This window comes from Gossypium hirsutum, chromosome A06 (genome assembly GCF_007990345.1).
Source record: "Gossypium hirsutum isolate 1008001.06 chromosome A06, Gossypium_hirsutum_v2.1, whole genome shotgun sequence".
Taxonomy (NCBI): Eukaryota; Viridiplantae; Streptophyta; class Magnoliopsida; order Malvales; family Malvaceae; genus Gossypium; species Gossypium hirsutum.
This window is the reverse complement of record NC_053429.1, coordinates 125,536,572-125,547,659: the sequence shown is the minus strand read 5'-3', so window position 1 is coordinate 125,547,659 and position 11,088 is coordinate 125,536,572. Positions and strand designations below refer to the sequence as shown.

The 11,088-nt window shown below is 34.9% G+C and overlaps 1 long non-coding RNA gene across 4 annotated transcripts; it reads left to right on the top strand.

The window, feature by feature from the left end:
* The first annotated feature begins 3,387 nt into the window (after positions 1-3,387).
* Positions 3,388-9,242, top strand: LOC107943777 (uncharacterized). 4 transcript variants are annotated; one of them, XR_001696056.2, is made up of 4 exons: positions 3,388-3,858; positions 3,967-4,888; positions 4,977-5,087; positions 8,628-9,242. It is a non-coding gene; the product is annotated as an uncharacterized lncRNA (long non-coding RNA). The 4 variants fall into 4 exon arrangements; XR_001696058.2 differs by lacking the exon at positions 8,628-9,242 and adding an exon at positions 8,174-8,385 and having other exon boundaries at positions 3,988-4,888; XR_001696057.2 differs by having other exon boundaries at positions 3,389-3,858; positions 3,988-4,888; positions 4,977-5,076.
* The last annotated feature ends 1,846 nt before the right edge of the window (positions 9,243-11,088 follow it).

Below are 11,088 nucleotides of genomic sequence, written 5' to 3'. Positions count from 1 at the left end.
AACTTCCAAGTTTCAAACCTTTAATTTTCTCTTTTCTTCTTTCTTGTTCTCTTTTTCTTTCTTCCTTCCCCTGTTTTGTTCCACATTCTGTTTCTTTCCATTCTATTTCTTTCCTTTATTTCCTTTTTATTTACTTTACTTTTAATAATAATATATAATATACTTATATAATAAAAAAATGTGTATTACAAGTGTATGTATACCATTGGTACACATATAAATTATTTTTACCATACACTTGTCTTACTTTTATTTATTTTATAATATAATATCAATTTAAATAATAATAACAATAACAATAATAATTAAATATAAAACTATAATAAATAATAATAATATTGAGATTTTTATGTTTATGCCACCTCACTTAGGACAAATGGCATAATTGTCATTTTGGTCCTTTTCATTTTCCTTTAATTTGCAATTTAACTTTCACACTTTATTCAATTTGGTCCTTTTACTTAATTACTCACTTAATTAAACTTTAATTAATCACTCAATTAACTTCGTAAATATTTTTAATAAATATTTACAAATCTATTTTTCAGAAACGGAGACCAGAAAATTCATTTTTCGATAACAGTAAAATTTGGGTCATTACACGATAACCATCTAAAAATGCATAAATAAAGAAAAGTATAAACAAATTAAATTTTAAATGCTAAAAAAAGTAATTAAAGTTGTGAAATTAAATAAAGGAATTATTAAATTGAAATTTAAATAATCAACTATATAAAATAAATAAATGAATAAATAAAAAACAAAGGATTAAAATATAACTTGAGAAAAATAACAGGGGCCAAATGGGTAATTATTCCAAGCCTTGGGACAGGCGTCATTCCCTTGAGGGTCAGCAAACTGAAGACTAAATTGAAAACGAACAAAAATTAAATGGTATAATCTAAAAAAAAAAACGAAATTAGGACTGTATTAAAAAAATTTAAAAGCGAAAGGACTAGGGCCGCAATTAGACCCTTGCTGCGAAAACACGTGTATCTTGCTAGCATTTGGGTCGGGTCTCAGGTTGCGTCAAAACGACGCCTTTTTGGCCTTTGAAACTTAAGCCCAAAACGAAGTCGTTTTATAGGACTATATAAGTAAAAAAATGTGTTTAAAAAAAATCATTTTTTCAATTTCTAAAAAAAAAATCAGTTTGAGCCCTTTTTTTTTTCTCACTCAACCAGCCTTTAAGCCTGCCTCAGGGTCCAGTGAGTTCCTCATGGTGGTCACTTGTTGCCGGAGACGAGCTCCGCCCTTCCTGGTGGCTGGAATCCTCAAAACGATGCCCCCTTTGACTGTTTCGGCTCCTAGAATTCAAATCTGGGGTCTATATTTCCCATAAATCTGCCAAATAGTAAAAATAAAAAAAAACCTTTCGATTTTTGAGTTTCGAAAACCTTTTCATCAGAAAATGAGTCATCTTTCATCGAAGATGACGACCTCATAGTGACAGCGAACAAGTAAAAGGTTCTTTTTTATTCTATTTTTTGAATGTAAAAAAAGAAAAAAAATGAATCACCTTTTTATTTTAACTTTTTTATTCTTCGTATTTTCTCTGTTTTTTAATTGCTTCTTGAAAAAATTACAATCCGTGGTTATGGCTTTTATAGCCATATATTACATATTAATCATTTTTTTATATTTTTTCTTGTTGCTTCTGCTGTTTCCACAGTTTTCACTCTCTGTCCTTTTCGTTCTCTCTTTACAGGTATCCATGGCAGGGTCAATGGCGCTGGAAAGCCACGCCTTGCCATTTCAGTGAAAGGGCAGACGAGGCGTCAGACCTCGGGCATCTAGTTCACTAACGAGGCGGAAGCGGCGGTGTAGGTAACCCTAAGGTTTTAGGGTTTCTGAAAACTCTAAGTTAGCTAGGCTTGGGTTTGAGTAACACTGGGTTTGGGTTAGGGTTTTGTATTTTGGGCCATTATTTTGTAAATGAACTTGGACTTCTGATTTTTTTGGTTTTTCATTTTGTTTATTTATTTCTTGGTTTTTGGCCAGACAAAATTGTGCCCTTACAACTATCATCTATTAACTGAATTTTTAGTGAGTAATTTATAAAAATAACAAGTTGAAATTTACATATATAATAATATGTTTCCTACCAGAGGTGAAGCCAGGGGGGCTAGCATGGGCACCGACCCCCCTAAAATGTAAATTTGCTCTTTTGGCCCTTAAATTTTTTTAAAAATTTTAAATTAGTAAAGGTAAAATTGTACTTTGGCCCCCCTAAAATTATAAAAAATTGATTTAATCTTTTACAAATTATAAAGATATAAACTATAAAAAATTAAAATTTTATCCGGCCCCCCTAACAATTTGTTCTGGCTTCGCCCCTGTTTCCTACATCAGATTTTGGAAATAGAAAAACTTAACTGAATGAATTTAATAGTTATTGTTTGGTGAGAACTGAAATTTTAAATATTGCAAAATTCAAAGATGAAAAATGATAAATTAAAACATAAAGATTAAATCCACAACTTTTACAAAGTACATAAACTGATGAAAGAATTTAACCTATAATCTATTACCAAAAAATATCAATATAATCTATTTAAATAGTATATTGAGGATATATGCATGGAAACTAATTATAGGCTGATGATGAATAAGAATATAATCTCTTTCATTAGTATATTGGATATTAATACACAAGATGTTCATCACAGTTCTAAGTTGGGAGGATGAATTCGAAAATTTTACATGTGTGGTGAGTTTTTTAGATTGTACCGTATAAAAAAAATAAATATTAATATAATTTATTTTATATATCTTTAGTGAAATTTTTAACTATATAATCTTGATTAAAAAAAGTGTCATATCTATTTTAAATTTTTTTCTTTCTTAATTACAGGTAGTATTATTTTAGTAATATCATATATAAATGTGAATTTATGTATTCAGTTGAGTGATATATGTATATTAATGGGCATTTTGACGCGTGCTTCAATTGTAATTAATATAGGTAGTACATCACATTTAACCAATTAATGTAACTTAATGTTGATGGTTCATTTCAAGGCTTATTAATAAGATTGTAGGCCAAATTATGGTTCTGATAATTTTATTATTTTAGTAATATTATATATAAAATTTGTAGATCTCATCGACTATAAATGTGTGTTTATGTATTCAGTTGAGTGACAATGTATAAAATTATGGGCATTTGACAAATGCTTCAATTGTCATTAATATAGGTAGTACATCAGTTTCAACCAATGTAATCAAACTTAATGTTGATGGAATTGAATTCAAGGCTGATTGATATTTATGCTAAATTATGGTTTTGATATTTTTTATTGATATATATATTTATGTTTTTGTTATGAATTATTATTATTTAGTTGAATAGACTGATATTTATTAAGCTCTCGACTCAAAGTGGGAAAACTGAAAGATTATAGCTATAAACAAAACCGAAAAGACATGAAAAGACAAGACACCAATAAACCAAATTGCTAAAATAAATAAATCCTAAAGCACTAAAGAAACCGCCCATTGGAAAAGAAAGCCATAAATGTAAAAAACAAACCCCACCCTCAGCCAAAACAGAAAACAAAAACCAAAATACCAGCCGAAACATTTTCTCCCTTCTTGGTAGAAGACGATTATTTAGATGAAAGAACAGAGAAATCCAAAGTTTTAAGTCCTACCATGGAGATTCAAAAGAACCGTCTCCAAAAACAAAGCATAATACAACAAATTTTAGGGCCTTTGAAGCTGATCCGCCCTATCTTTTTCAACTATCATCAAAACCGAGCCAAGAACCCCTTCAACCCAGATACCAGAAAACTGTCTTCTCCTTCCTTCCATCGCCAAAGTGTGGGCCGCTCCATTTATCCAGCGAGGAACAAACAGGTAATGAACTTTTTCAAAGTGTTTTTCCAACACTCGAATAGGGGTAATAATAGCTCTAAGTATTAATTTATCTTCTCCCAAATCCTTAAGCTTTTTGATAACCAACAGAGAATCTCCTTCCACTAACAGGCATCGGAAACCCATTCACTGAGCAAAAAGTAAAGTCCTTTCACATGCCCTACCTTCAGCACGAGCGCGTCAACTACGTCCGAAAACAGATAAGTTTCTGCTCCTACTATTTCTCCTTCAGAATCTCTAGCTAGGACTGCTGTTGAGGAAGTTTTAGAATCACTTTGAAAAGTTGCATCAAAATTTAATTTGATGAAACCTAGATTTGGGGGCCTCCAAACTTCATTCGACAGGGAAATAGAAGACACTTCCATTTTCTCTTGGCATAGATTAAGTTCTTGACTATAGCCTCGAATGAAACCTAACAATTCCTGCAAAGAGAAATTAATACCTTCATAAATCAACTTATTCCTTCTGTACCACAAGGCCCATAAGGAAATTGCAATAAGCTGTTTGTTTAGATCATCAGCTAAACAAAAAGAATTAACAAATTGATTTTTGCAGCTCAAGGCGTTGTCTACTGGAGCGATTTTGATTTGAAGAGATGCCCAAACACTCTGTAAAGTATCACTGGACCACAATAGTTGGTCAATATTCTCTGGTGCTGCCTTGCAAAGGGGACAAACAACACTATCCCGCAAGGTTCTTTGATTCAGATTACAGTAATTAGGCAAGAAATTATTGAGTAATTCCAGACCTGTATTTCAACTTTTGCTGGTATGCGCATAGCCTATAAAGACCTGTAAAAATCCTTGAAACCCACATTGCTAGGACTGATGTAATTTGTGCTTAGAAAATGTTCTATAATTAAGGCATTGTAACCACTTTTTACTTCGTATTCCCCCGAGCCGTCATGCCTCCAGACCAACGTGTCCTCTGAACTAGATCCTGATAATTGAATTGACAAAATGCAAGCTGTATGCTCATCATTGACAATGTTATGACCAGTTCCTTGTTCCAGGTACTGGTTTCAGCTTCAATTAACTGGTTCACTGTCGTCCAATTTGGGTTTATATTATGTCCTAATATTCTTTTGTTTTCAATTCCAGGAATCCAATGGTCATTCCAAATGTTTATGCTAGTCCCGTTCCAACTCGCCATAAAATCCCATCTTCAATCAGATCTTTAACACTGCAAATGCTCCCCCAGGTAAATGATAGGTAAGATCCTAACTTTGCTGACAGGATGTCTGAATGAGGATAATAACGGGCCTTGAGAACTTTGGCTAACAAACAGTTGGGCTAGGATAAAAGATGCCAAAATTGCTTTGCTAACAAAGCTTTATTAAACAAAAACAAAATTTTAAACCCCAGCCCACCATCACTTTTCGGACAACACAAAACATCCCAATTGCTCCAATTAATGCCTTCAGATGATTTATTATTGGACCACCAGAATTTGTTCATGATGCCTTCAAGTTTACGACATAAGTTTTTTGGCAAAGCAAAACATTGCATAGCATAAACCGGAATCGCCTACAAAACTAGCTTAACGAATACTTCTTTCCCCCCATTGATAAATAGCGTAGACTCCAGCTTGCGATACGTTTTCTAAATCGACCAATAAAATTGGAAAAGGCCCAAGTCTTCTTCCGCCCAACCATCATCGGCAACCCTAAGTATTTCTTCAGATTTGATGCTATCTTAACACCCAAAACATTAACTATTTTGTCTTTGACATCTGCACTTACATTAGCCCCGAAATAGATCAGAGATTTATCCATATTCATCCTTTGACCCGGAATCATCTCATACTCCTTGATAATATTTCTAACCACATTGGCTCCCTCATCTGAAGATCTTCAAAAAATATAGTCGTCCACAAAGAAGAAGTGGTTTATCGAAAATCTTCCCCTTCCAACAGAAGCACCCCTCTTTAGCCCATTTTGTTTAGCTTCATTAATAAGGGTTGAGAAACCCTCAGCACGAATGAGAAAGAGGCAAGGGCTAAGAGGGTTGCCCTATCTTAAACCTCTTGACGGGGAGAACAATTCACTTTCGAACCATTGAGACTTACAGTATAGGAGACCGAACAAACACATCTCATTATAAGAAAAATCCAATTCGTATGAAAGCCTAAGTGAGTCATCGTTCCTGCCAAGAAATCCTATTCAACATGATCATATGCTTTACTCATATCAAGTTTAAGCGCAAAATTACCCTTTTTTCCATTCTTCTTCATTTTCATCGAGTGAAGGACCTCATAAGCAATAAGAACATTATCCAAAATATGTCTTCTTAGGATAAAAGCCCTTTGAGCTTCATTAATGCAATCTCCCAAAATAGCACTCATTCGATGCACCAAGACTTTCGCGATAATTTTATAAATAACATTGCAAATGCTTATGGGTCTAAAAAGAGAAGTTCTTAGGTTTATCTATTTTAGGGATCAAAACTATACGGGTTTTGTTAATAGCTTCTATTTCAGAATTCCCATTTAGAACAGATAAACAATAACTTGAAATTTTAGAACCAATAAGATGCTAGTACCTTTGAAAGAAAATAGCTGAGAATCTATCAATGCTAGGAGCTTTCAACGACGCCATAATTTTGACCGCATAAGTGATGTCCTCCTCCCTAAATTGCTTAAGTAAGTAAGCGTTCATATCATTGGTGACTCTTTTCTCCATTAAACTGAAAACACGTTCATCTAATCCCATCTCTGAAACCAAAAATATGTCGCCAAAAAACATTGAAGCAAGTGTAAGCATCTCCTCAGTCGAAGAAATCCTTTCGTCATTCGCCCTTTCTAATTCTTTGATTCAACCTCGTGATTGACGTTGAACAACTATTTGATGAAAGTAACTCTTATTTCTATCTTCATTTTTCAGTCAATTGACTCGGGCCCGTTGTTCCTAAAAAATTTCTTCTTGATCAGCCTCTAAGTTAAGCCCCACTAGAATATATGTTATTTCAGCAAGAATTTCATCTGTTGGATCTCGGTTGTAAAGAAATTTGAGTTTCAAGGTCCATACGTTTAATCTTTCGCTCTCTAATTCTATGCCTGCTCCATCTCTGAATTTGATGTCCCAAACTCACAAGCTTATCCGGAACACTACCCAAAATACTCTCCTAGTTTCTTTTAATCTTCTCATCAAAAGAATTTTCTAAAACCCATTTTGCCTCAAACTGAAAAGAACTTTCGCTGTAAAACAGAATATGCTTTTACCTTCCCATGGTGTCAATTAAAATCGGACAATGGTCTGAGAAAGAATGGGTCAGATGTTCTAATTGATAATTAGGACAAATATTAACCCAACTCAATGATGCAACTCTCGATCCAACCTCTCCCTTATGTTGGTTGACAAAAACCTTCCTCATTCCCACGTAAACCATCTACCAATATACTTTAGATCATTGAGTCCACAATCTTCCATTGCTGTTCTAAATTCTTGCATCTGGCATTCTGCTCGAAGCCTCCCAGCCTTCTTTTCCAAAGAACTCGTGATTTCATTAAAATCCCCCATCACAATCCAAGGAGTCATTTGGTCCTGCCCTAAATGTCAAAGAAGATCCCACGACTCTCTCCTATTTCTTTCATTCGAATTTCCATAAAAACCCGTCAAGCGCCAAATTGCGTCAATTTCATCGTCATGCACCTCAACATCAATATGGGAGGAAGAAAAACTCTTTAGCTGAATTAAAGAATTTCCTTTCCAACCCAAAGATAGGCCTCCTTTTGAGCCCAAAGCCCCCACATCAATCTCATTATCAAACCCACACTTAAATTGCTTCCATCATTTTAGCACTTAACTTTGTTTAAATACGAAACAAAATTCGGGGATTAATGACTCTCAATTTGTTCTTGAGCCTCTTAATAGTTCGTGATCTCCCCAAACACGAACATTCCAGCTAAGTATTTCATTGCATTCGGCTGCTCTGTTCCCTAGAGCTAGCTGTTAAATCAAGAATTCCTGCATCCACTTTATTCTCTGCAGCTGTTAAAAGTCCTTCCATTACCCTCTGATGTTTTTTTCCTTCTAAATTAACTAAAGGGACATTTTCCTCCAAAATTAAATTTGTTGGCCCATAACTAGAATCCTCATTAGTTAAAACCCCACTGTCAATATTACGCCAGCTATCAGGCTCTTTAAAAGGAATATGATGACTTGATTGTGAAGAGATAAATTTGGGATTTGAAAATTGATTCCATGATTCCCCCATTGAGTTACGCCCCAAATCCTTCCCCCATTTACGACTCTGATTATTACATTCCATACTCTCACTATTCCACTGTGATCCATCAGCCTGTCGGAGCCACCTACTCGCCACCATGCTTCGCGGCCGCGACACAGCATGCAAGGACACTTCCCAACCAAATACAATCTTGGCTGGTTCTATGCAAAATCAAAGTGGACAATAACTTTCACCGTGTCCCAACTTGCCACAAATAAAACAAAATAAACTCAATATTTCATATTGAAAACGAGCATAAATAATAATTTCATTACCAATTTGGATCTTTTTCTTTCTTTTCAACGGGGAAGAAACATCCAAGCAGACACAGATGCGCATAAATTTCTTCAAACCCATGATTGGAATTGAGGTGTTGTATTTAAGAAACTTTCTCAAAAAATCACCAAATTGTTTGGCCATCATTTTCGTTATTAAACCTGGAGGTAATTCGTGGATTTGAACCAAAAAATCAGTGAAATTTAAGACTATATTTGATGGATTTTCTCCTTTTTGTATTGTTTGTAGGATCAACAAATGATTGTTGAAGAACCAAGGTGAACCAGAAAAAACCCGTTGCACATCAACCTCATGGAAAAACTGAAAAATATACCTTTTGTCTCCTAGATCCGTGATGCATATTCCTCCAATTGGGTGCCACAAATCAACCATAGTATTACGTAGTGAGGGAAAATGGACCACACTGTCCATGAGACATCTCCCTACCAAGCAGAATTGATAGCTCCGATCTACCACCGCTGCTTTCTATTGGAACGTCTTCTCTTCTTCATCCAACAGTCTCAGATTTGCTAATTCTTCTTCCATACCAAAACACTCAAATGAACAGGAAACTAAGTAAAACCAGTCAAAAGAAGCGAAAGAATCAAAACAGAAAGCCAAAAGAAAACATTTTAAAAAAAAGTGTCATAAGATAGACAGAAAGCGTGTCATTTTGACAGACTTCAAATTCTGGGTTTTTAAAAATGAATATTTTATTATTAAGTGGATGTTTATCGAGATTAAGATAAATTTGATGTACATTAAAACTCTAATATTCATTAGGAGTAGAATTTTTATGTAATTTATACTTATTATTGTTAGTAAGTACAGAAAATGAAGAAATACAGAGTGAATATGAATGAATATTATGATATTCTTTGGTTGATTTGATCAGTATAGTAGTAGGACTTATATACATGAAAGAATGACTAACTGCTGCTAACAAACTCTATTAACAGTATGCCAGTTTGTATAACAAATTGCTAACAACCTAACTTATCCTATACTTAACATTCATCCAAATTCTCAATAGGTAAAACTCGAAGAAAATGACGAAATTGAGTAAACAAAGAGACAGGCAGGGGTTTTGTGAAAATGTTAGCAACCTGGTCACAAGCTAGCACCTCGTTGATAATGAACGAACCCTCAACTACCTTTTCACGAACAAAAAATAGGTCAAGCTCAACATGTTTGAACTTGGAGTGAAAGACCAGATTAGTAGCAATAGCTACCACACCAGAATTGTCACACCAAATAACAGGCGAATTATCAGAATGAATTTGTAACTCCGTTAGCAGAGAGACTAACCATGTAACATCACTGGTGGTTGCAACCAAACTTCGATATTCAGCCTCAACTGTCGTCCGCGAAACAACTTGTTGCTTTTTCGAACGCCATGAAACAAATTTATTTCCATAATACACACAATATCCTGTCGTAGAGTGACGATCATCAAAATCCAATCCCCAATTGGCATCAACATATCCAATGAGAGATAGTGTGTCAGACGGATGAAAAACCAACCCATGATCAATAGTCCCATGTAAATACCTTAAGATTCATTTTAAAGCCACCAAATATACTATAGTGGGTGCATGAATAAACTGACATACACGATTCACAGCATAAGCAATATCAGGTCGGGTCAGGACCATATATTAAAGAGCACCAGCAAAACTTCGATATTCTGTAGGATCAGTAAGACGAGTACCCTCATCTTTAGACAACGTCGATAAATTGATTATTGGTGTGTAGATACTTTTTTCATTGGTTAAAAAACTTCTATCAAGTAGATCCCTGATGTACTTGGCATAAATGAAAACTTCCAGTGGAGGATCGAGTAACTTCAATGCCTAAGAAGTAGTGAAAGTCTCCCATAAACTTCAGAGAAAAATCTTTATTTAAAAGCTGAATAAAGCTATTTATACTGCCAGCCATACTCCCCGTCACAACAATATCATCCACATAAACTAGAACATAGATGATGGACTCATATGTTACTCGAACAAATAGAGATGCATCAGATTTGGATACGAGAAAACCAGTAGAAATAAGAAACCTTTTCAATTTATCAAACCAGGTACGGAGAGCTTACCGCAACCCGTATAATGCCTTCACCCGACAACACACCAAATGCTCACCATTTGGACCAAATTGAACATAACTTGGAGGTTGTTGCATGAACACTTTGTAAGAGAGATCACCATTCAAAAAAGCATTGTTGACATCGACCTAATGAAGTTGCCAACCACAAGAGACAACAACTGAGAGTATGGTTTGAATTGTAGCAGGTTTGACCACGAGACTGAATGTTTCCTTGAAATCACATTCGGGAACTTGTGAACACCCCTTTGCTACCAACCTAGCCTTCCGTCGAGCAATAGTCTCACTCAAATTTTTCTTTACTTTGAAGAGCCACTTACAGTCTTACACCCTATTATCTTTCGTCCATGATAGAGAGAAACAAGTTCCCAAGTGGAGTTACCCATAAGAGCATCAAACTCAGCTTGTACTGCTGGTCACCACTCTGGATCAGCAGGAGCTTCCTCAATTGTGCGTAGCTCATAATCAATACCTTCAACAGATAGAGCCTTGGGTTTAAAAATCTCAGCCTTGGACCTGGTAATCATAGTATGAGTATCCTCAACAGAACAGACGTTGAAACTGAAAGAACTATGTTTAGAGCAGACGGACTACCCACAACTGTCGA